At 43.3% G+C, this 24,417-nt stretch overlaps 1 long non-coding RNA gene across 3 annotated transcripts in view; it reads left to right on the forward strand.

Moving 5' to 3' along the window:
- The first annotated feature begins 3,500 nt into the window (after window positions 1–3,500).
- LOC142829526 (uncharacterized) overlaps window positions 3,501–24,417 on the forward strand; it is a 113,802-nt gene continuing 92,885 nt past the window's right edge. For all 3 annotated transcript variants that reach the window (XR_012903975.2, XR_012903976.2, XR_012903978.2), the window contains exons 1-2: window positions 3,501–3,729; window positions 4,179–4,366. This is a non-coding gene — a long non-coding RNA (uncharacterized LOC142829526). The remainder of the gene's footprint in view (window positions 3,730–4,178; window positions 4,367–24,417) is intronic.

Genomic DNA, 24,417 nt, shown 5'->3' on the forward strand with positions numbered 1-24,417 from the left:
ACAGAGGCTAGGGACATCATTCCTACCCATCCTGGCTAACAGCCATTGATGGACCTATCCACCATTAATTTATCTAGCTTTTTTTTTTTTTTTTGAACCTTGTTAAATGCTGGCCTTCCCCATATCCTCCAGCAAGGAGTTCCAGAGGTTGACAGTGCATTGCTATATATAAAGGCTATGTCTATACTACAAGCTTTTTGTGCAAAAATGTTGGGGTTTTTTTTGTTTGTTTGTTTTGAGTTTTTTTGCAAAAAACCGGCAGAGCGCCCACATCTCAAGTGCGCTTTTGCAAAAAAAATTACAGTAAATCAACAGGACAGAGGGCTTTTGCCAGTAGTATTATTCCTCTCCTCACGAGGAATAACTCCTTTTTGCACTACAGCTCTTGCATAGCACAGGCGCTCGGATGGCCACTCTATGAATGGCCATCAGAGCTTTCTTGCGCAAGAGCATCCATGTAGCATGGATGCTCTCTTGTGCAAAAGCACACCTCTTTTGCAATGCGCTTTGAGGTCTGAACGCACTTTTGCACAAGAAGTTTTTGCAGAAGATCTCTTCTGCAAAAAGTTTCTTGCGCAAATACCCTGCAGTGTAGACAAAGCCAAAATGTATATATAGCAAGGTGGATCCTCCTTTAACAAGCGCAATATTTATATGTCTATGTCACAGATGGGCATCAGTGTATTAAAGATGTCACTAAGTAATAGGTAATATGGTCCTTCCACCCACATGCCTTTTATAGTCTTAAAGTTGTTTTAATATATGTAGTGTTGTTTCCCTGCAGAGTATTTAGGAAATCCGCATAGTGACAGTCTAACTCCCCCTGGCAAGATGTCCGAGATTAGGTTCCAGCCCTAACCCCAACATCTACACAGCAAATTTACAGCTTTGCAGTTGGAGCTTGGCAGGCCTGTAGCAGGTGACCTGAGCTGGCCCCGGGAGTTTACACGTGACCTTTTGGAGGTGCTCTAAGGCTCTGTGGAATGAACTGAACCCATGCCAGGAAAATGTGTTAATCATCTTTTTTGGTTTCGCCTCCTTTCCAGACTCAGGATCACAGTCACGTCTGATGCAAAGAGGTGCAATCTTACTGGCACCAGTCACTTGAAATTGAAATTGAAATTATTGTGCAGATTTCTACCCAGAAGAGTGGGAAATCAGCAATGATTGATTTTTTTGTTCTCTTCACCCTTTGGAAATGTTTCTGACATTCCACTCTGGACGTGAGTTGTGCACATTTCATCAGTTTAGACGAATCAAATCCTGCATCTCAGGGGAGGGGAGGGACTAGACTGGGTGATCCTTGTGCGCCCTTTTAACCCTCTGCCTCTATGACTCTGTTATTCTAATCTCTTACGGGTTCGTGCAAACATTTGCGTTGCTTTCAGGCCCTTGGGACTCAACTCGCCTTGCTGAGTTTTGCTTGCTCCAAAAACACCTTGAAAAGCTCTGAGCAAACCTCACTTCAGATGGCCATGAGTCTCCTGATTTCACACAAAGACAGGGAGGCTTCTTATAATAAATCCCCGGCCTTCGTGCCCTGAGTTGGTGTGCTAGAGACTTAAAGGTGCCCCTGCTGGTTCTCTGCCATGCCTTCTGGAAGTGGGAGGACCACCGCGGAAGAGCAAATGGCCAGTCCTCATGGAGCACCACACGTGTTCAGGTCAGGGAAGGTCCCTTCCGATGAGACGATGGAATCAGAGGAAAATTAGAAAATACAAATCTTTGTGTAACCCAGAAGCACTGAGAAAAGGAGAGTGAAATCTGCTCTACGGCCTCAGCTCAGAGCCATCTGGCTTTTAGCTCATGTGGTAGAGGCTCATAGCTCTAATCCCTACAGTCCTGGTTCAATCCCATGTACCAATGACCTGGGCTCATTGGCTTTACGCATGCAAATGTACACTCCCTCCTAGGGTCGTTTTTCTTCTGCTATATGGACGTGTGCCTCTGATAGGATCATCCCATGGCCAGTGCAACTACGCCGCACTTTATGGAGGAGAAGGGGAAAAATAGCCAATGTCATTTAAGTAAGGCAGCCTGGGCACACTGCATCGCCTGGGACTTAGCTGGCGTCCAACTGCAGTGCCACTGAAGTCAAGAGATGATGCCGACTTATACCAGCCGAGGATTTGTCCCTCTGGCTATGTCTAGACTGCCCCCTCTTGTGCAAGAGAATATGCAAATGAGGCAAAGCGGTGACTGTCGCCGTGCCTCATTTGCATACTTAATGAGCCGCCATTTTTGCACTAGGGGCTTTTGTGCAAAAAGGAGCCATCTACACAGCTCCTTTTTGCACAAAACCCCCCTCTTGCACAAGAGCCGTTCTGTCGCTTTTTTCCAGAAAGCCCCTTGCACAAAATGGCGGCTCATTAAGTATGCAAATGAGGTGTGGCGATATTCACTGCTTCGCCTCCTTTTCATATTCTCTTGCGCAAGAGGAGGCAGTCTAGACATAGCCCCCGTGTTTGTGCTCCTGCAATTGCACCAGTTCAGTTAGTGCTGGTTCAACACCCCAGAGAGTAGGCAAGACCTCTACTTCATTTCACATGGTCCTGTACCAGGTTATTGCTGATAGACACCAGTGTGAGAGGAGAATCCGGCCCTACCGGGCTGCTTCTGCTTCCCTCGAAGATAACCAGCCTGATTCTTCACTGCTATGCGTATGGGTACGTGTGGGTGGGGCCTGCCCCAAAGCCATGCTACAGGAGTTAGTGACTATTGCTTGTGCCCATGTTTGTCTGGGACACGTCTCTGTTGATGTTTGGAAAGCTAGTCCGGTGAGCTAAGATACGCATGTCCTTACGTGGAAGGGATTGCGAGTCAGTTTGCTGAGGTGTGTGTAGTTTTGCTGTTAGCCTGTGAAGTGGAAGCCTGCCATGTGGTGAAAAGCTTTCCGTTCCAGTTGAGAATGCGCTCTGTTTCCAAAGGCACCCTTGAGCGTTCCTCCGCCAGGGCTAGGAGTGGGAAGAAAAATTCTCATCATTAGCAAAAAAGCAAACAGTACAGTACACAGACTACGTGCGTTCCCAGGGCCATAATATGTCTGAAGAACATGGGGAGTAAGAGGAGCATCATGGCTCATTACTGCACGTTCATACCCTACCCATTGATTTTGGCAGATTTTTGTGCCCATATGGCAGAGGGCAGTGGTTGCAGGCCTGGGCCTGGCTAGATGTGGTCAATACTGAACCTACAACAAAACCCAGGTGCAGCAGTCCCTTTAGTCATTATATCATTATGTCTGATCCAGGCAGCTAGCCACTATTGACACTCCTAGTAGCAGCACATGGAAATTATAAACCTGCTCCTGATCTTGAAGTCTAAGGAGGAAAAGAGAAGAACATTGTATGGGGCTAATAGGCTGATGGGAGTGGAATGTGTATATTGGCCAATGGGACAGGGGAAGGGTTAAACTCCGCATTTTGTAAAGACTGCATTAGCTTCCAGGCCTGGTCAGAAGGATCTGCAGCTGGAGCTCATCTGCAGCTGAGGCAGCTGGAAAGGGTTGGAGTGTCTTTGAAGGGAGTAGCATATAGTCAGGAGAAGCTGAGAGGCAAGACTAGCCTGGGAAAAGAGAACCTCTTTGTGCTGCTGTGCCAAGCAAGGACTCCCCTGTGGTTGTCTGTTCCCTGCTCAGTGCTGTGGTGGAGAGCCAGGTGTACCCTGCTAAAGACTACCCCTTCCCTTCTTTAGTTAATTTCTCTATCTTCAATTCCTGAGGAAAGCAAGGTGAGTATGTGAGTCCTGATGAGAACAGAATGAGGCTGCTAGGCTAGAAGTCCTCATACACCCCTCACTGTCCCACCAACCTGCAGTCTGTTTTGATCAGACCCTTCTACTGTCTTCTTTTTTTCTCTCTGGGGATCTTTTCCTTGAATGGATTAATTACCCCTCCCAGTGACATGGGGAATCCATGTACTGTTAATCCGTTCTGTTTGGGAGTCTGATCTTTGTATGTATCTGCGTCACATTGCTGGCTCTATTGTAAGTGTGGGACTTGCTGCTTCCTCTGTTGTCCTTTTACCTCGGGTAGACTGAAATTCCACCAGATGGAGGCCAAGCAATTAGGGTTAGGCCTAAAGAATTAACGGATAAGAAAAAATGTTGCTAACTAGCTGGAACATCTAGAAAATAGTATCTCTTCCCCACCCCATTCACTCTGATGGTCTTTCCACCAGCTATTCTGAGAAGAGACCGGAAGCAAAGGAAGTTGGGGCAGGAGCATAGAAGGACACAGACCATGAGGATTAGAGGCTGCATGATTCTGAAGAGAAGCTATCAGCATGAAAGGGAACCTGGACCCCCAGAGGACTTTTTGCTAATCCTAAATGATGCTCCAGAGTGGCGAAGAAACTGCTGCAGGGAAGTGAGTACCAGTGTGTTTATTCATCTATCTAGATTTGTATATTTCTCATGCTACCCACATGAAGAATAATGTGATTTAGGAACCTGTGCAAAGCCAACCTGTGTAGCTTTTGGCTTGTGCCTCTGAAGGATTAGACTACAAATCCATATGGTTTGAGTTTGGGATAGATTGTGTTAATTGATAGCCTGGGAGAGTCAGTATTAGTTGCAGAGCCTGGGCACTTGGGCTAGGTCTACACTGGTGCGATCTTGCACCAGAGCTATGCAAATGAGCCATTTGCAGAAGAGGCTCTTGCGCAAGAAGGAGCTATCTACACTGCCCCTTCTTGCGCAAGAAAAACCCTCCTGCACAATGCTGTTATTCCTGAAAATAATCAGTGTAACAGCATTGCACAAGAGGGTTTTTCTTGTGCAAGAAGGGGCAGTGTAGATAGCTCCTTCTTGCGCAAGAGCCTCGTCTGCAAAATGGTGGCTCATTAGCTATGCAAATGAGGCTCAGCAATATGCCACGCTTAGCCTCATTTGCATAGCTCTGGTGCAAGATCACGCCAGTGTAGACATAGCCTTGGAGTGTGTGAACTTACAGATCCAGAGTGAGACGATACCACATGTGAGATTCTGAAGTAGCTAAATTGCAGCGAATGGTTTTTAACCTGTTGGCATTACTCACCCACAACTCCCACTAGCTTCTAGGCAACTGGACAGCCTCCAGTTCCAATAGCACATCAGCTTTGTGTGAATAAGGATTTCAAGATCAGGTGCTATATTTATAACCTGTTCTCAAAATTTGACTTGCATTATGAATATATTAAAATCATACTACCAAAGGGGAAAAATAGATGGGAGACATTCAATAATTTGAGTCCTAGCTCTTCTGGACTCTTTGCTCTCTCTGCATGGATTCACTAAGTGCTCAAGTTTGCATTTAGACCTTTAGTTTAGTAGGAAGATACTGTAATTATATAACCAAAGAGCTCCTTTGTAGCTGCCGGTGTACAGTACCCTGAGTTGTAAGCCACTGTTGTTCTAGATAAGGTCAATAGTAATTTACACTTAGCAGCTTGTCTCCAGATCTGCATTGTATAGCTGGTAGCAGATGAATAGCTTTAGAGTTGGGCTAGAAACACTTGCTTTTGGGCTCTGCCATCAGAAAAGCTTGGGAGATACAGATCTGGCACTGCATGCTTTTGGCAGGACAACTGGCAGTTCACAAATTTGGCCTTTCCTGGCTTCAAAGAAAACAGTTTGTGCCATTTTTCGAACTACGCATGTGTGGATGGGAGAGTATGGAATTCCTCCCAAAGGGCTTTAGTGAAAAACAAGTCATAACTAATACCATATGAAAGTTGTTTCTCAAATAATAAAGCGATTGCCAAACTGCTAAGAAAAGGGGATGGGAGATTCACACTGAGTGGTGTTGGAAAGATGTTTTGGCCTGAAAACAAACAGCACTTTCACAAAGAGACATAATTACACTGTTTTAGTCTCGTGTGTTGCATTTCGTTATTTTTGCCCAAATTCTTCTCACCAGTAAATCAATTGACTGCAGTGGCAGAATCTGGCTCCTAGTGATTTTTACACTCTCAAACTCCAATCCAAGGCAGAGTCCTGTGCTGAATTGTGTGAATGCATTTGGATTTGAAGAGAATATGGCATACTCTCTTCTCCTGCTCTAGTGGAACCCACACACTTTCTGGGTGTGGTGCACTGTCTCACTTCGTGGCACTGAGACCATTTACAGAGAGAAGAATGAGTCTGCTCTACAGCCTTAGCTATCAGACAGCTGGCTTCCAGCTCCTGTGGGTAGAAGCTCATGTACTAAGTTCTAGAGGTCATGGGTTCAATTCCCCTTGTCGGCGTTACACTACCACACCTTGGCTATGTCTACACTCATGGCTTCTTGCACCAGAAATATGCAAATGAGGCTAAGTGTGGAATATTGCTGAGCCTCATTTGCATAGATAATGAGCCACCATTTTTGCAGAAGAGGCTCTTGCGCCAGAAGGAGCTGTCTACACTGCCCCTTCTTGCGCAAGAAAAACCCTCTTGCGCAATGCCATTCTTCCTGAAAATAATTGGCATAACAGCATTGTGCAAGAGGGTTTTTCTTGCGCAAGAAGGGGCAGTGTAGACAGCTCCTTCTGGCACAAGAGCCTCTTCTGCAAAAATGGCGACTCATTAGCTATGCAAATGAGGCTTGGCGATATTCCACGCTTAGCCTCATTTGCATATTTCTGGTGCAAGAAGCCAGAGTGTAGACATAGCCCTTGGGCAGTGACAGCATGGTAGAGGAATACCTAGTGTCATAGACACCATGCTCCAGGAAGGCCTCTGCTTCTTTTTTCGGAGTATCGTTAACTCGTCAGCCTGTATGAACATCTCCTGAGCCCGAGCTAGAAAGTCATTTCACTTCTCCTCGTGGTGTCACCTAAAGTTTTCACACACACACACACACACACACACACACACTAGCCCTGGCTCGTCCCCAAGCCTGTATGCTGATCTGTTTTCACTGAAATATCTTCCCTGCCCTTTTTAGAGGAAAGCACATAGACTGTTCCTTTTCAGTCCTATCAGCCTTCCCCTCAGGCAGGCGTGAGGCAACTGTCCTGAATTCGCAGGAGGACTCGACCCATTGTGAGGTTGGTGCCCTCTTCCTCCAACCTCTTCGCATGCATACAGGCTGGATTGGGCAGTTAATATCCAACTAATAAGCAGAATCTTCCTTCCTGAAACTCGTGCTCCCTTTCCAAGTCCTTCCTAGCTCTGACACCGTGATCTGCAGCCTCCTATTGGATGGAAATGTTTCTATACAGCCAAGATGTCCCCTTCTCCCTGCAAAACCCTCCAAAAAGCCCAAGTCAAAACAAAGCCTGGAAAATGTGAAGCAATGACCTTAACAATTGCATCAGCCAACAATGACTGAATAACTAAATACAGTGGGGAAAAGACTGATGTAATAATGACTCCCACAATAGCATATCTTCTGAGTGTTCTAACTCATGTCTTGTGCATATGCAGAGATGGCTGTTTGAGATGGGTATATTCAGTGGGGCTCTCCCGATGCATGCAACCAAAAACTACCATCTGTCTTCTATAGAGGCACAGAACAACCTGGTCTCCTCTGCTCTACAAGTGGGGGACGTGGTGGTATGGGAGGAAATCTGCACATGGAATGACTTCTAAGCTTTTTGCATGTTGTCTTTTGTCTGGACTACACCCTGCTCTTTGAGCTTTCTGACCTCCAAATGTTTGTGTACTAAGAACTGCCTTTGAACACTAACAGTGAATTAGAAGTGAAAGAAAAGACCTGAACTCATTCTTTAAGCTGTATAAGATGCATCTGCCCCAAAAAAATGATTCAGGCAAAAGTGACACGTACCTTTTCAGTGCTTGTGCTGAAAAGTGACTCTGCCACTGACACTCCATGTGTCCTTGGGCAAGTCACTTTGCCTCTCCATGCCTCAGTTCCCCATCTATAAAATAGGGCTAGTACGTCTTCCTGTCTCCCACCCTTTGTTACATCTGTTAGTTCTTGGTGTGTGTCTCACCATGTTGTATAGCACCTTGCACAATGATCTTGGCTGGAGGCTGTAGATGCTATTTGAACATCGTAAATAATTACAATTAAAAATGTCTTTGCTAATATGTGGAGGGTGCTAAGGAAAGAAACTGATGGGGCAATGGGTACTAGCTTTGGCTTTGGAAGACCCAGGGTCAATTTTCTGTCCTGCCTCTGCCTTAGTCTATGACCAGTTAATATTTTTGCCCCATCTGTGAAATTGGGGTAACAGTTCAATTCTCTACCTCCTGGTGGGCTGTGATTAGGAGCAATACATTATCTGGCAGAATGAGGTGCTCAAATTCTACTCTGGTTTGCAGGATAATTTACTGTACATTGTGGCCTAGATTGCGATATCTGTATTCATGATGAGTAGTACCTTACCGCACAAGCAGTTCATTTTTTTTTCCAGTGGGGCTATTTGTAGCATCAGGTTCTATTAACCAGGAAAAAGGTTATAATAATGGGATTCCACTTGATCCTTCTTTCTTCCAGTGTAGACAATAGCTTGCTTGCTTCTTCATCCTGTTGGCGCACATGGAAAATAACATTCCGTCTCTGTTTGGTGAGTGTACTATTCAATATTTGTGCCTTAGCTATTTCTAACAATATATTTTCAGTTGGGGAAGCTACCTAAGTAACCTGCAAATCTTTAATCTAGCTCCCAATTTTATGAAGATTTTCTCTATCCAATTTCTTTCTGTGAGTAGACTTGGATTTTTTTTTTAAAATAGCCAACAAAGTGCTGCATGTATTGAAAGCTTCCCTGATAGCTACAGAAATGAATGTAAAGCTTTTATTCCTCTAAAAATATCATTTTTAATATCTTCTTACATGATTGGGTCTTTAAGTGTAGATGCATTCGATCAGCATCATGTAATAAATCTCTGCTCCGTATTCGAGTAATAAGACCAGAAAAGGGGCCTGAAGTGGTTGAAGGCGGATTTCACCATCAGCTCTGCCTCTTAGCAAGGATTTATCTTCACACACAGTTTGCAATGGTTTATATCTACAATCTGGTTTTAGAATTGGCTGTAGGTAAACTAGTACACTGTCTTGTGCGGCCACAGTTAAATTAATCTAACCCGAGCTTATGTCAATTGACCTTAAATCAGAAAAGAATCAAGTTAGCTAAATCAGCATGAGCCGGGTTTGAATAGAAATATGTATCCACACGGGTGTGCATCAGTTAACTAAGCTGATCTGGAAATACAACTTGGTGTTTTAGGGTCTAATCCTGCATTCTTTGGGCAAAGTTCCTGTTGATGACCAGGACTGGTAAGAACCTCAGGATTCATCTACTGTACAGTACTGATATTTGGTAGAGGATGAAACATTTCACCTAGTTATGCAATAAGGGATTTTTTCCCCCCTCTGCCCCCACAAAGTGCTTGGTTCCAGTTTTCCCATTAACTTCTTCAGAAGCTGTGAACACTCAGCACGTCTGACTACTATGGCATAAATCAGAGGTGGCCAACGAAGAGCCAAAATGGTGGATAGAGTGCGAAAAGCCACATATTATATATTTATTTTTATTTATCTATAGATATAGTTCACAAAATGTAGTGATAAAAATAACATTATAGGACATTTTGTACAAAAACCAATAAAAAAGTCTCTAGTCGCTTAAAAAATTCACGGCCAGTCCATAGATCTTCAGAGAACTTGACAAGGAATAAACATCAAATTAAAAAAAAACCAAATCTTTAAAAATACAGTCATATTCTCTCACTTAAAAAAAAAAAAAAAAAAAAAAAAGCATCCCTGTCATGTATTTTAAATTTATCACTACTTCCCTCTTGTGTCCTGTGAGGTTTTTTTAAAATGAAACTGAACTGAGAAGTAAATTAGCACAACTGAAGTGCCTGTTTCACTCCAGCTTGTTGATCTCTGGTATGGTTTCCTTATTTATTTATTTTTACTTATGAAGATTATGGCTTTTTTATAGTTCTAAAAATTCAGGTTTGTCCCAGACTGCAAATATGGTTCAAAAACAAGAAGGGAGAGACTCCTATCTCAGAATATTTGCTTCATCCTGGCAAACAATAGCCTTTGAATTTTCTTTAAAGAAACAGAGTGTAAACCAGGTACATGCTGATTCTTTTTTTTTTTTTTTTTGCCCTGGAATTTAAATATGACATCTGTGTTGGCTGCCTTATTCTGCATCCATGAAGACTTTGAGTTTAAGGTGCTTCAGTGCCCCTCCCCCTGTTCTAACCCAATCCCCCTCCCCACTCCCCCTGAGCCAGGCATTCCCAGCCCCCCCACTCTACCCTTCCTTTTCCCCAGAGCCAGGCACTCTCAACTTCCCTGCTCTAACCCAATGCCCCACTCTTCCCCCAGAGCCGGTCTTAGGGGCAGGTGAGCCGGATGGTCGCTCAGGGCCGCCATTTTCAAGGGGCTGCCGACAGAGCCGGTCTTTTGGCCTGACCTTCTGAATCCTCCCCCTAGGTTTCCCTGGCTACTCCCCAACCTCCTCCCCCCCCCCCCCATTTTTTTCCTCAAAAAATTTCTCCCAGCGTGTGTGTGGTTTTTTTGTTGTTGTTGGTTTTTTTTTTTTTGTTTTTTTGGTTTGGCAAATTTTTGTCCGGTATTTTTTTGAAACCATCTGGCAACCCTATGGGCGAGCTTGGTGGTTGCCTGGGGCTGCCAGTTGGTTAGGACCAGCCCTGCAGGCACTCCCAGCCCCTCGCTCTAAACCAATGCCCCACTCCTTCCCCAGAGCCAGGCATTCCTAGCCCTGCCACTCTAACCCAATGCTTGGGTCCCGGAGCCGCCGCCACCGCCACACGCGTCTCCCTCCAGGCGCTGGGGCCCGTACGCAGAGTAGCTGGCCGTGAGCAGTCCAGGTGTGCGGCTCAGAACTAGCAAGAGCTGCATTTCTTTAGGCAAAGAGCTGCATCAGAGGTGGCCAACGAAGAGCCAAAATAGTGGTGGATAGAGTGCGAAAAGCCACATATTATATAAATCTTTACAAGGGAATGAATGCATACACTAGCTACAACTGTTCAAAATATATAAGAACATATCGGAAATATTGGAGACTTTGTGTTGTCAATTTTCATGACTTTATTGCTAGTCTCCTGCTGTGTGGTGTTTTTTTTTTTTAAAAGACTAGGGTCTCCTGGAGGCATGTGTTTTTGTGACAGGCTCACTTGTTTTGAAGTGAAAGCTCATGATTTCAGAGAAAAGTTTAAAAACATGACCTAAGTGCACCCTAAAACCTCAAAACCAGAAGCAAATAAATAAAAACAATCAATATTTTGGTTTAAGATGAGGGGAGGTTTTTTTTTTTTTAATCAAATGATTTTTGACATGCCGGATTCATGATCTTTTTTAATGCTTTGGGCTGGCAGTACTAGAAAAGATGCAGGGTTCTACATTCCCTGCATTGTCCAAGAAGTTTACCACCCAATCAATGTTTAGATACAATGTTTGAGGATTATTGCCCTCCAAAGAAGACTTGCATTCCAGCACCATGTGTTCATCGATCTCATAAAGGAGCAAATTAAATAGCGGGTGAATTTATAGCACACCTGCCTGCCCTCTGTCCAAAACTAATGTTGGCCATCTTGTCGATGGTATAATTTATACTAGAATTGCAACTGATACTATACTACTAGTGACGAGACAAAAACACAATGGCTACGTCTACACTGGCATGATTTTCCGGAAATGCTTTTAACGGAAAAGTTTTCCGTTAAAAGCATTTTCGGAAAAGAGCGTCTAGATTGGCAGGATGCTTTTCCGCAAAAGCACTTTTTGCGGAAAAGCATCTATGGCCAATCTAGATGCGGTTTTCCGCAAAAAAGCCCCGATCGCCTTTTTCACGATCGGGGCTTTTTTGCGGAAAACAGTACTATGCTGTCTACACTGGCCCTTTCGCGCAAAAGTCTTTTTTCGGAAAAAGACTTTTGCCCAAATGGGAGCAGCATAGTTTTTCCAGAAAAGCACTGATGATTTTACATGAGATCGTCAGTGCTTTTCCGGAAATTCAAGCGGCCAGTGTAGACAGCTGGCAAGTTTTTCCGCAAAAGCAGATGATTTTGCGGAAAAACTTGCCAGTCTAGACACAGCCAATGACTCTGAGCACAACTTAACTCATGTACAGAAGTATGTTGGCTCAGAGCACAGCAAATGAAAACTTGGCTAGTGATTATTTGGCAAACTGCAGTGCAGAAAGAGAACCTTTTCCATAGATGGGAGTTCAACTAGAAAAAGCTGTGTAAATGTGTGGGAATGAAGATACAGAGGTTTAATGGAAGGGAGCTCTTAGCCAAGATGGTAAGGGATGCAACCCATTTTACTCCAACTTCCAGAGGCATCTGGCACTGGCTATTGTTAGAGACAGGGTACAGAGACATTGAACATTGGTCTGATTTACTATGGCCATTTTTTGTTGACGGGGGGGGGGGGGTTTGTTGACTGCAGAATTCAGAACAGAGTTACAATATGGGGAGCAGTATGTCCCTCCAACTCACTTTACAAGCCAGGACTGTAAGGTGGGATGAGAGTGGATGTGGCAGCCATCTTTGTTTTGTTCATTGGCAGGTTTCTCCAAAGCCCAATGATATTGATGGGAGTCTTAACTTGACCTCAGTGGACCAGGCCTGTCCTTCTCTTCTCTCTCTCCCTCCCCCTGATGGAATATGCCTTTCTATATTAGTACTTCATAAGGGTTCCATGAGAGACAGAGCACCAGAGAGTTTGTGGCAACGGGTGAGCTATGCAATCCGATGAAATCCTTGCACAGGCTGCAGAGGCACAGCTAGAGCTGAGGTTGCCAGGAGCCCGGTTTTAGCCCAGACAGTCTGGTTTTCACTGCCTCTGTCTGGTTTAAAAAAAAAACACAGAAAATACTGGACATGTAAAAATGCTTTTTTTTTTTTTTTTAAAGTATCTAACAACCCTACCTAGAGCTCTATTTGACAATATAAACAGGCATGCATGTAAAGGGAAGACCCCACTCCAAATAAATAAAGATCCCACTTTGGAAGGCCTTATACTTTCTAAAAGTGTTTACAAAGGTTTGCTAGACAGTTAAATCATTTGGATAAGCAGTCTTTTAATTGTCAGTTTGGGTTTTTAAGGGATACGTCTCAGTGGGTAAACAGCAAGATTCTGATTTTTTTTTTTAAAGGCCTGCAAGTGCAATTTCAGGCAAATATTGAAACCTAGTAGTCAGAATGAAGTGTCAGGATTGTAGAAGTGCTTTACAGTAAGGGGCAGAGGAATTCAAGAATCAAAATATGTGCAAGATAAGCTTTACTTCACAAGCCATAAATGGAAATGACGGTTATTAAACAGCTTGCTTAAGCTTGGGGTTTTGCAGAGAGATTAATTAATTATTTGGATTGCAATAATGTCTGAGAGTTCTCAGTCCCATTGTGCTAGGTGCTGCACATACATAAGAGATATTCCTGACCTCCCAAAAACCTTACTGACTTAGTACAAAAGGAGATATTGGGAAGATAAGGCCATTGATTGGTTAGTGTTTGTTCTATGGTGACTTAATAACATCTCTTAGGCTATGTCTAGACTGCAGGCTTCTTTCAGAAGAAGCTTTTCTGGAAGAGATCTTCCGAAAAAACTTCTTCCGAAAGAGCACGTCCACACACTGAAAGTGCATCGAAAAAGCGATCTGCTTTTTTGAAAGAGTGTGTCCACACTGAATGGACGCTCTCTCACATTTAAGCTGTGATTACTATGGACAGAGTGACCACCAGGGCACCTGTGCTTTTTCCTCTTTCCTCTTCTTTCAAAAGAACTTCCTCTTCCCCATCCACACAAAAGAGGCTTTTCAGAAAGAGGCTTCTTCCTCCTAGAAAGAGGTTTACCAGTGTCAGAAAAACCCCTCTGTTCTTTCAATTTTTTTTTCCCCCTAAAAGAACGCGACTGCAGTGTGGACATAATTGAAGTTTTTCCGAAAAATGGCCATTTTTCTGAAAAAACTCTGCAGTGTAGACATACCCTTATTAACAGGAAATTTTGGGGACAAATTCTTGTTGATTTGCGGTTTAGAATAAAATCACTGTAGCTTGCTGTTTCTCAACATTATGGTATGTAAAATGGAACAGTTGTTGTATACAAGTCATGAAGAAGGTAGAAAACACAACAGAAAGCATGGAAAGCAGATGCATAATAGAGTTATTTTACTATACCTTATTCCCTTACATCTGCACAGTGGCCTGGTATATCTGTGTATTCAAGGGACTTCTAAAGGACTCATGGATGTGGTATGTAAAGCCCATTCATAAATTGATCTAAAAAAAGCCCATACATTGGTTTAAAAAAAGCCCTTTATTACTATCTCATCACTAGTTGTCCTACCGTGTTCAGAGAGGTATCCCTGGTCTGACCCCAGAGGACCCGTGATGGGGACCACAGAAGAATCCAGGCTTGATGGACTTTGTCCTTCATGACAAACGTATCTGTTGCTTTGCCCCCCTTGTTACTGAAGGAAGGCTTGCACAATGAAAGGTCTTGCATTGTACTCTGCACGTGGTAAGATTGAGGCTCAAACTGATTCTGGCAGAGAACCGCACGGCGAAGGGCCCATTGCCCTGTTTCTGAGACATCCCGCAGCACTAACGTCCTGTGGGGATTGCTGCTGTGTTAGTGATGGGAGGGGTGTCATGTTCCTCCAAGTGTCTCAGAGAAGCAGTCTGTAGATTGCTAGGCCTAGTCTTCCAAGTTTACTTAAACATGCCCAGCAAGTCCAATTGGCATCAGTGGAACTACTCACATGCTTTCGGCACCCAAACTGTGCCGAATCAAGAACTAAAAGGGTGGGGCGGGGCGGAGCTATCGTGCATAAAGAACTCAGGACTGGGTCACAGGCAAACCTGGAGTGAAATCTGCATTTAGAATATTTGAGCTACTTTATACTGATCTGCCAACCACCCTGTAATGGTCGAGGTCCGGCTGCCTGTGCCCAATATCTGTTGACTACTATTATCTGTAAATGCTTCGAGTGCTTCTTCTATAACAATTCATCGAGTTGGAAATGTGCCAGTCATATTGGGGCGAAATGACACTAATAGCATCAGGAGCTTGTGATTATCAGTGAATTGGGGTTTTGCTGACCCGCCCTTCCGCTGCGCAGTGCGGAGCAGAATAACCATGCGCTCTCCTCACAGAACTAGGATGCAGGATGTGTACGTTTCAGAGAGGGGCGGGTCTGGTATGTGGTGGGTTATTCCTCTCATCATTTTCTGCTAACACCCCCTGTAAAATGCATGCATTCTAGGAGCATGCTGAGACCGAGCTAGACAGGAGTCATTTGATATTGTTTGCTGCCATAGTAACACCACCGAATGTGAAATAAGCCAAACCTGTAGCATTAATTATTCTGTGTCAGTCTCTAGTTCCCTTGCAAGAGGAAGCCATGGGAGCCAATGGCAGAGAGACACTTGAGCCAGCTACACGGCTAGTCCTGAGGAAGCTAGCACAGGTCACAGGCCTATGAAGGCCAGCTTCTATACATGCATGACCAATGATCTGTGGGCTTGGGCTGTTGGTTGGTGAAGGTCAAAGTATTTGGCAGACAGTGTCTTCTAACGTCTGTGATGAAGGAATCACAGGTGCTAAACTGTTTTCCACATTCAGACACTGAGGAGGAAAACGTGAATGTGACAAGGTCAGGCCAGAGGACTGTTACAGAGTGGGGCTACTATGGCTGCCCCAAAAAGTTAAAAGGCCTGCTAATTAGAGGTGGAGGACTATATGGCAATTAGGAACAGCTGGCAGGGAGCAGGCCCAGACAGTCTGGAGCCAGCTGACTCCACTTCAGGCCTGCCAGAGGCCTTTAAATGCCTCCCCAGTCAGAAGGTGGGAGAGAAAGTGAGAGACTGGAAGGAGGTAGAGAAAAATTACAAAAAAATGATTATAGGTTGAACCGCTCTAGTCTGGCATCCTCAGGATCTGACCGGTTCTGAGTCAGAATTTTCTGGACCATGAGAGGTCAATATTGTCTAGCAGCATTGCCAACACTTCCACTGCTTCCTGGGCTTTTAGAGGACATTTAGGGATAATTTAGAGCTAAATAACAGCATATAACACTGGAGGCCAGAACTGATGATTGTAAACAAATTTTATGGGACCACAGGAAACTCGACCACACCCATGAAATGTGGACATCTGGCTCCCTAAAATCATTCCAGATGATGGATGTTTCCAGACCAAAGTCTTCTGGTCTAGAGATGTTTTACCTTTAGTTTTTAGTTGCATCCTCACCTATGTAGCGGTATATATGAAAATATAAAACTTTATGATTTCTATTTTCATTGTCCTTTTTGTTAGAATAATACACTTTTTTTTGGTAATGCTGTGTGGCCTCTTCAACTTTCATGTCTTACGGCCTCAGGATGTCTTAATCTGGCCCTGTTTACCCCATTTTCACACAGGGTGCAAATAAGGGACAGAAACGTGAAAGATTTGCTAAGGTTATGCAGTGAGTCATGGCAAACCTGGTAGAACCTATCAACCAGATCCTCAGACACTCCTCAGCTTGTGTTGGCAAATAAGTCATTTTCTACCACATTTCCCCACTGACACTAGGGAAGGCAAAGGAGCCTTAGGGCTAGTTTAATATGCCTGTGTTGGAACAGCCCCTTGGAGGCACAACAGGTGCATTATATCCTTTCTTCTCCTGCTGTATGCACCAGAATTCCTGCTCTGCTTGCTGGGGCTAGAAGTTGGTAGGCGAATGCAACATGCAATTTCCTTCTGCTCTATATGCAGGAGAATGGGAGAACTCTTGTTTAGGGGAACCCTACTTCCCATGATACAGAATGGAAGTTAAGTTATAATGTGAAGAGGAAAAAAGTCAGCTATGAGAAGATTCTAGTGTATTTGGTACAGAGTAAGGGGAAAGGCAAATCACTAACTAGTGCAACTTTAGTTAAACAACTGACATTTTCTCATGTTGGGAAGGTCTACTTATTAATAAGCAAAGAGGAAGATTTTTCACTAGGTTCCCAGCTGTCTACATATAACAGAGACCCAGAAGAAAGAGTAAGAAGCAAGATACCCTGATTTTTATCATCATCTGCAGTTTTGAAGAACTGTAAATAATGACAGACAGGTCTATACAGATACACACAGAAGGGCTTAGATCACTTAAGTACCCGGGCTAAAAGATGGCAAATGCCAGAAATCAATGTAGATAAATGTAAAATACTGACTCTTAGGGAAAGAAAAAAAGAATCTGTGACTGCTAACGTGAGCGGGTGCTGTGGCATATCGACCAGGGAAGGTATTAGGGAGTTAGAGAAAATTCCCCAAAACCTATAAAAACAAAATGCAGCTCTGTAGTGATGGAAACAAAAAGGGTAATGTGATATTTTGCTAGTGTAAATAACGAGGCAAGGGGGATTATTGCTATAGGTAAGGCAGCACTATGGAGACATGTTTTTAGTGCACCCTGTCAATATTACGCATACCTGAAGGCACCAGAAAAGGCATATCCAAGAAAAGAAACCCGAGAGGAGAGTTTACTAGTATAATTTATTAAAACTAATGGTTGTTTCACCCATCAAATACACATACACTTACTCTGAGACTAAAAATAATCTTTTGCTTTTTAATTTTTTAAAAGATTTCTGCAGCCCAAATGGATGATAGATTTTGTCAGCTTTGCTTACCATAAGCTACAAATAAATGTGCTCATTTCAAAGGGGGGTTTAAAAAACAAAATGAACTTTGGTTCTTCGTTGAAATGGATGTAAGATCCTTTTCTCTGTGACCAGCACAGGGATATCTTGATAACATGAGGATAACACCATTTGTGCATTTAAATAATCTTCTTTTAAGGGACTGGAGAAGATTCATTGCTCTCCAGAGGGGAATGTAAGTTTCTTACAGATCCTATATCCTAATTAAGAGGATCGTCAGCACAATGCCAGAGAGGTGACAGAGAGAGCCTGTTTCTAGTTAGAGCCACGCACACATGAAAAAAATGTCTTTGAGTGTCAGGATTACAGGAGCTGCTCCAAAATTAGACTCTTTATTTAGTTCTTGAGCAAAAGCAAGAAGAGGGTGCTTTGCATCAGCTCATCTGGGGAAGCTGACCTCTTTAAAACAACATGGATCATTCTGTGAATGTTACTGCCAATGTTATTGCCATCCAGATATAAATATGTACATGGGCTATCATTTTCTTGTAACAAATGGTAAAAGATATGCTGGTGACAGTGAGGTAGTCATGGAGAAAACAGTACTTTATCACCTACCTATGACTATGTTTCCCAAGCAGCATTCTCGCCAATCGCAAGCCCTGTCTGATCATTAGTTCTTGCACATGGAAGCAATGAAGTTGTCTCGTAAAGTAAATCATTCGAGGATTTTTTATAATCTGAAATAAAATTTTCTAATATTTTTTTCCTAAGTTTTCCAGGTTTAAGGTTTTAATCTTTTATTATTTATTGTATGGCAGTTTTGAAGGGCAGGGATGAGAAGCGCTGTGCAAATAGTTGTCGTAGTTGGGGGATCTGTGCATGACAATGCTGGATTTAAAAAGTTAATGTTTCTCATCACCGTGTTATGTCTTGTGCTATTTGCAATAAAAAATTAACTATGCATTGCTTTATAAGCATTTTGCTACCGTGTCAATTAAAGTTGCTGATAAATATTTTTTAGAATTTATGTGCCAGGGGAGAATGGCATATACATTTTTGTTTCTTCTAGCAAGACTTAGAGGGTCTCACTGAGAAGAATATACATTACATTATCCCTTAGAGCAATAGAACTTTCTGTATTACACGAAGTTTTCCCTCTAGGATTAAACATTCTTTCAAGCTTTTCTCACTTTGCCTCTGGTAATTTACCATGTAATTCAGGTGGGATTTCTTTTCCTTAATCATAGCACAATGCTGGATATGGTCTTAACTTGGGAGCTTCAAAATAATCCTCTCTGGAAAAAGACATAAAAATGTCTCATTAGATCAGTGGTACTACCAGTTACAATCTATTGTACAGAATAAAAACATGATGCTACATGTCATTTCTTCCTACCTGAATTCTGTGACACCTGGAATTTGGCAACTGAATACTTTGCATGAGTTAAATTATTTGCTCAGTGATGTAAAATAATGGCAGTATATACTATTAGAGCTTCATTTGGCTCCACTGAAGTCAATCACAATTTTTTAGTTGACTTCAATGGAACTTCTTTACCTGTGTTGTTTTCTCCTTAAGCTGTTGAAACAAAATGCAGGACTATGTAGCACTTTAAAGACTAACAAGATGGTTTATTAGATGATGAGTTTTCGTGAGCCAGACCCACTTCTTCAGATCAAATAGTGGAAGAAAATAGTCACAACCATATATACCAAAGGATACAATAAAAAAAAATTAACACATATGAAAAGGACAAATCACATTTCAGAACAGAAGGGGGATGCGGGGTGGGGGGGGGGGGAGGAAGGAAGGTAGGTAGGTAAGTGTCTGTGAGTTAATGATATTAGAGGTGATAATTGGGGAAGCTATCTTGGTAATGGGTAAGATAGTTTGGGTCTTTGTTCATTCCCTTCCGGAGAGTGTCGAATTTTAACATGAATGACAGTTCAGAGGATTCCCTTTCAAGTGCAGATGTAAAAGGTCTTTGTAGCAGAATGCAGGTGGTTAAGTCATTGAGAGAGTGTCCTTTCTGGTTGAAATGGCAAGAAACTGTTTTCTCTTTGTGATCTTGTCTGATATCTGTTTTGTGGGCATTAATCCTTTGGCGAAGTGTCTGAGACGTTTGTCCAATGTACCTAGCAGAAAGTGTCCTTCAATCTACATCAATGATCTTTAGCTCAGGTGGCATGTTCTGTGTATTTTTTTTCCTTCTCTGTGTGGTTACTTATTCAGTGTTATGAACATCAATAACTCAGATGGCCTGGGGGAGTGTTTATGCAGAACCCACAAACCCTTCTTCATGTGAGTAACACTTATGCACACAGGCCTTTAAGGGAGTAACATTTACTTGTTCGAATAAGGGGTTTACGAACACTGAGCCTCTGGAAATTACATCTTGCAGTTGATACTGGGTGAAATATTATTCCTTTTTCAGACCCGAAACTGTTTTGAGTTTTACCACGAGGCTTCACCCCAGATGTTTCCACACTTCAGGTTTCACAAGGCTGAGTGGTGTGCAAGCATGACAGGATGTGTGTTTTCCACACCCTCTCTCATCTCTACTCCTACCTAGCCTGTTAAATGCTGCCTCTGTCCCCACTGAAGCCCTATAGAAACTACAGCGGCAGCCGGTATCATAGGTGGGAGAAGGCATTTGCTTCCCAAACCACCGGGCATGACCCCACCCGTGCTCTGTCCCTAGAACACCTGTGGTCCAGAATTATTTTAGTTATCCAGATGTCTGCTTACCATGGGTGTTGCCAAGTTTCCCATAATTCCATAAAGTCTGTTTACAGCCACCAGTCCTGGCTGTCAGTGTTCTGTGCTGTTATTTAGCTCTAACTATCCCCTAAATGTCTTCTAAGAGCCCAGGAAGCAGTGGAAGTGTTTATAATGCTGCTAGAGAATTCTGACCTCCTGTGGTCTGGCACCAGTCAGGTCCCCGAGGGTGCTGGACTAGAGAGGTTCAACCTGTAGTTTATTGTACACTATAGATGGAGAAATTTGGTTACTGAAAATAGAGAGGGCAAGATGGTTCCCTTTTCATGAAGAAACATAAGGGAATAGGCCATACGGGTGGACCTGGGGAGTTCAAAGGTAGCAAAACCCACCGTACCCCACTGATGCTATTTACTTTAAAATATTCTAAAACCTATACAATTGAAGCCCTTCTTTATAGTCCTTATTTGTACATTTTTCTGGCTGCCACACTAAGTATAAATGCACTTTCTGGGCCTGATGCCGCAGAAATGCGTTGTGTGAAGAGCCTAAGTGACTTCATTATGACTTAACAGTTACCAGATCTGATGCACAGTGTTGTTTGAACCAGACATGGGTATTGCAACAAATTCTGGGACTGACACTGTCCCATCCGTGCCAGGAGAAACACACTGAGTCTTTGACCTAATGCATATGTCCTTTGTGTTTTTCTTAGCTGCATTACAGTATGTTGTACATTACGACCACATCCATACAGTACAAGAATATATACACATCCCAAATGATCAAGGATAATTACATGCTTAAAGTGCAATATGCAAAGTTTCTCCTATGGATAATTAAGGGAAAAAAACTTGGTTCAACCCTGTGGGAAGTCAGCCAGGAAATAAATAATTCTCAAAGTATGTCTTTATTATCTGCAGTGCTTGTCAAACTCCTTAAATGAAAAGTTAAAGCTTGAACACGGGGTTGGGGAATCTTTTTTGGGTTGGGAGCCACTGATGCACAGAAAAATCAGTCAGGGGATGCACACCAGTGAGAAGCACAAAAACAAAACAAACCCTCACTGACATGGCCCCTGACAGAGAGAATCATAGAATAATAGAGCTGGAAGGGATCTAGAGAGATAATCAAGTCCAGTCTACTGCCCTCACATTAGAACCAAACATGGTCTAGACCCTCCCTGATAGATGTCTGTCCAACCTGCTTTTAAATATCTCCAGTGTTGGAGTTTCTACAACCTCCCAAGGCAATTTATTCTAGTATTTAACTACTGTGACAGGAAGTCTTTCCTAATGTCCAACCTAAACCTCTCTTGCTGCAATTTAAGCCCATTGCTTCTTCTCCTACCCTCAGAGGCCAACGAGAACAATTTTCTTTCTCCTCCTTATAACACCCTTTTAAGCACTTGAAAACTATTATCATGTCCCCTCTCAGCCTTCTCTCTTTCAAACTAAACAAACCCAGTTCTCAGTCGTCTCTCATACGTCACGTTTTCTAGACTTTTACGCATTTTTGTTGCTCTTCTCTGAACTTTTCCAATTTCTCCACATCTTTCTTGAAATGCGGTGCCCAGAAGTGGACACAATACTCCAGCTGAGGCCTAATCAGCGCAGATTAGAGCAGAAAAATGACTTCTTGGCTACGTCTAGACTGGCATGATTTTCCGGAAATGCTTTAATGGAAAAATTTTCCGTTAAAAGCATTTTCGGAAAAGAGCATCTAGATTGGCACAGATTTCTGTTCTGAAATTTGATTTGTCCTTTTCATATGTGTTCTTTTTTTAATTGTATCCTTTGGTATATATGGTTGTGACTATTTTCTTCCACTATTTGATCTGAGGAAGTGGGTCTGGCCCACGAAAGCTCAACATCTAATAAACCATCTTGTTAGTCTTTAAAGTGCAACATAGTCCTGTAGATTGGCACGGATGCTTTTCCGCAAAAGCACTTTTTGCGGAAAAGTGTCCATGGCCAACCTAGACACGCTTTTGCGCAAAACAAATCTCTGCTGTCTACATTGGCCCTTTTGTGGATAGTATTTCTGCAAAAAGCACTGATTTCTTACAGTAGGAAGTCAGTGCTTTTGCGGAAATTCAAGTGGCCAGTGCAGACAGCTGGCAAGTTTTCCCTGAAAAGCGGCTGATTTTCTGGAAAAACTGGCCAGTCTAGACACAGCCCTTGTGTCTTGCTCCCAACACTCCTGTTAATGCATCCTGGAATTGTTTGCTTTTTTTGCAACAGTGTCACACTGTTGACTCTCATTTAGCTTGTGCTCCACTATGACCCCTAGATCCCCTTCTGCAGTATCTTTCCTAGACAGCCACTTCCCATTCTGTATGTGTGAAACTGATTGTTCCTTCCTAAGTGGAGCACTTCCTAAGGGGAGTGAGACACTCCCAACATTCCCATTGCACACCAGAGCCTAAGGGGGCCCAGGCTTGTAGATTTTGTGTGCTCCAGCCTCATGGGGCGATGATAGGGGGGCTGGAGGGCCAGCATAGGCTCCCTTAATGGTGGGGGGAGCCCTGAGTCTTGGGGGCTGAATCCAGGCAATCCAGGGACTGCATCCAGCTCCCAGTCCTTAGGTTCCCCACCCCTCCTTTAACATGTTCTCTAACTTCCTGTGGGCCGTAGCTCCCACTGGGCCAGAGTCATTCAAACACTGCCTTGCACCTGCTTAAAGACCTGTGCCCTGAAAGACCGTCAACCTCTGGGTGCGCAGGGGTTACCTCCAGACACTCCTGCCACCCTCTGGCTTTCTGCCACATGTGTGAGTGGCTTTAGCTGACAGCCTGGTCTCTACCACAACCCCACTGGCTGGCTGCTGAGGGAAGCAATAGACCCACCCATCTGCAGAACTTGGGCCATGAACCCTCCACTAAGTCAGGTTTTTAGTCTCTTCCTGTCCAGTAGTAGAACACACATAGGAACCATCCAACAGTCCCTGTGGCCCACCAGTGGCAAATGAGGCTGCAGCTGCTTTGTACCATCCCCTTTTGACTTGTGGCCTTTCCGTAAATCAGCTTTACACACGCGCCAAACGCTCTTGGCCGGACTTGCAGCCTGGGTGTTTGAATCAGTTTCCCAGCACGAACAAACACACTTCCTTTCAAAAGCTTGAAGGACTGTGCTGTAAAAGTCCTGCACTGACGTGCACCCTGGCACCCCACCTTCTACTAAGGTTTTTGGAGAAAAATCACCTGCAATGGGGATGCAGGAAAAGGAACTCTCTCTTTAATAATAATAATAATAAAAAATAATAAAAAAAAAACATGATGGCAACAGGAACGGTGCCCCCTCCCAACATTGGAATGGTCTGGGCCCCCCCTCAGCAGTGTACTTAAGCCTGTCCTTAATTTTAAGAATGAAAGTAGTCTCCTTGATTTCATGCAGCTGCTTGCATGCTTGGAGTAAGTGAAGGATGTACATGTGGACTTTGCTGAATCAGGACTCGTGTATGAATAATGGTTAAAAAAAAAAGAAAAACTGAAGCTATCACTGTTGAAATTCTGCCATCCCCTCTTTCTGCAAACAAACCTTCCTTGTTTTCCTTTTCATCTTTACAATCATTTTTAATTCAAGGGGCTCCATTTCCCCTGCGGAACAATCCTACAGTATTTCAATTAAAGCCGTCAGCCTTCCGACCCATTTTTCCCCCCCTAGCTTCCCCACACTTCCATTCACAGCACTGGCACAAAAACTCAATTAGTTATTAATCGATGCATGTTAAAATTCATTAACTCTGCATGTGAAGCTTAAGCTATAATTAACTGTCTTCCTAGCCTTTTGTTCTTTAATCTCCAGGTAGACTTTCCCATTGTTAATAAGAAAGAAAAAATGCATCCTGAAATCCCTCAAGTAGTCCTTCCCTGCAAGTCCTATGGGTAGCAGGCGGCACGGTACGTGGTATGACATGGTACCAGAGGAAACGTCACTTGATAGGGCTTTCGTTGCAGCTACTAAGTACTGACTTGCAGGTGTGAATCTGTTCCAGTCTAGAATGGAGGAGAAGCAAAATGCAGGACAATGTAGCACTTTAAAGACTAACAAGATGGTTTATTAGATGATGAGCTTTCGTGGGCCAGACCCACGTCCTCAGATCAAATAGTGGAAGAAAGTAGTCACAACCATATATACCAAAGGATACAATTA

Source organism: Pelodiscus sinensis, chromosome 4 (assembly GCF_052426305.1).
Source record: "Pelodiscus sinensis isolate ZL-2025 chromosome 4, ASM5242630v1, whole genome shotgun sequence".
Lineage (NCBI taxonomy): Eukaryota > Metazoa > Chordata > Testudines > Trionychidae > Pelodiscus > Pelodiscus sinensis.